At 40.2% G+C, this 2,092-nt stretch overlaps 1 pseudogene; it reads right to left on the bottom strand.

Annotated features, from left to right (window-relative positions):
• Positions 1 to 272: 272 nt before the first annotated feature.
• LOC148034486 (long chain base biosynthesis protein 2d pseudogene) lies at positions 273 to 1,540 on the bottom strand (annotated as a pseudogene).
• Positions 1,541 to 2,092: the final 552 nt, after the last annotated feature.

Genomic DNA, 2,092 nt, shown 5'->3' on the forward strand with positions numbered 1-2,092 from the left:
TCAGATAGGGAGGAGAGACGACAACGACAGAAGAGCTGTGACAATGGAGGAGAGCTGCAGATGACGACAAGGCAGAAGAGCTATGACAACGGGAGAGTTGAAGAAGGATGGAAAGTCGAAGTTGACGAGTCAGAAGACAAAGCAGAAGAAGCAGTTATTGCTCACGAAGATGAAAAGACGACTTTGGCGAGCTTAGAAAAAGTGATGAAGGGTATACAACACTTCTTACTTCTTTTTCTACAATCATGCTGTTGAGGGTGGCGATCTGAAGACTAACCTAACGTGAAAGATGACGCCAAGCTTGCTAATATGAAAAGGTACTTTTGGAAGTGTGATGGATGCGCAAAAGGGTGGCTAAAACAAGAGCTTCTTTGCTGAGTTGTTGGGAATTAAATTGTTACTACTGTAACATTGCGTTTAAGGCATTCCTATGAGAACGCTGGTATTTTAGCAAGATTATACAGCGTAATAGGCATAATTGGTGAATTAGGATCCCCCATTAATTCACAACCAATCATCTCCTCCCTGAAAAAAATTGCTATTTTCTCAAATCTATGCAAGTTTCCTCGCTCCTCGATCTGAACCTTCTTCACCAAGTATGACCTTCAAAGCATAGATTACTTGTTCAACTGCCGGAGGAGACTTAGCAGTCGTCGCAAATAGATGACCTGGACTAACATACTTTAGATATTTTATAAGCTCCCTCGATCTAGCTACATGAAGGTACCCATCCTAATATGAATGTCAATTGGGTCCACACCAAGATGTTCGCATATTCCTCTGCCATTCTTGCCAATAGCTCCAATGTTGTGCACTTCATCAAGGTAGATGTATGCCTTGTACTTCTTACAGATGGTAACAATTTCATTCACCCTGTACGTTTCCCCTTCCATACTGTAGATGACTTCAACCACAACTATAATTTTCTTCCAAGGCCTATGAGTTCAGGGCTGTCCTTCTACAAATTCCTCCTGTAAAACTTCCTTCAAATGTTCAGGTATGTTATGCTGGAAAACAATTACTTTTGCACTTGAACCACATGCTCCAGCTACAATCAAAGAGTGGTTCAGAGAGTCACTGATAATCTGACCATCGCCAAGCCGACTTTGAAAATCGACATCTTATGGAGGGTTTATGCAGCTCCTTTCTACTAGTGGTGTCATCAACCATGGTGCAAATATTGCATGGAAGAAGAAGCTACTTATAAGAGAAGATGGGTATTCTTGATGCTCCAAACTCAATCATTTATGTGTCAACATATGTGAAACCACCCTGTTTTGGTTCTTGATCCATAGACCACCAAAGAAGATTTGCATGAATTTGTTGGCGTATATGAAGGTCCAAGCTTTATGATTGGAGGAGTATGTCATTTCAACAACTTGTGCCTTGAAGGGAATATAAATCTATGTTGGCTTTATTTTCTTATTCAAATAAGAGTTACCCTTAGCTCATGAACTTACTTTGAGAATTCTTCTTGCAACTAAACTTCTTTTGTGAGTTTGCCTTGAGTTAAGTACACTTCATCATCTTTTGCTCCCATCTTGCTTAGCATCCTTGCGGCGAGTGATTTTCACGACCCCCCGCACATATTATTCCATTCACAATATCTGGTGAACCTGATGTGAAAGTGTCACTTCTGAATCATCGAGATGGGAGACTATTTGAATGATCCTCCCACCTCATCATCAGGTGCTTCTTCCTTTTCGACCAATGAGATGAAGATTTTATTGCAAACTCTTTCTTCAGCGATTATGATGGAGAATCAACAAATGCAGTTATCAATGTGGCAACAGTAGCAGTTACATCAGCAACAATTGGATCAAGAATGAATGTTGCATTAAGAATAAGAGCATACACATAATGTAAGAAAAACAATCAAGGCCGTGGTATGTGAGCGTAAATTATTTGATACCTGGAACGTCTCAGCTTAGCTTAAAGCTTCTAAAAGCCAGATGCACTTCTTCAAGGTTCCTACCAATTGGAGCAACTATCTCATACGACTTGTCACGCCTGCTTTGTAAGTTAGAGTGACTGATTTGTTTGTGCAAGACTCAAACTAGAATGTCTTCAAGAAAAAGGAACTCAAAGATGA

The sequence above is a fragment of the Lygodium microphyllum genome, chromosome 6 (assembly GCF_053477565.2).
Source record: "Lygodium microphyllum isolate KBCC chromosome 6, Lygodium_microphyllum_v1.1.10, whole genome shotgun sequence".
Classification (NCBI taxonomy): Eukaryota; Viridiplantae; Streptophyta; class Polypodiopsida; order Schizaeales; family Lygodiaceae; genus Lygodium; species Lygodium microphyllum.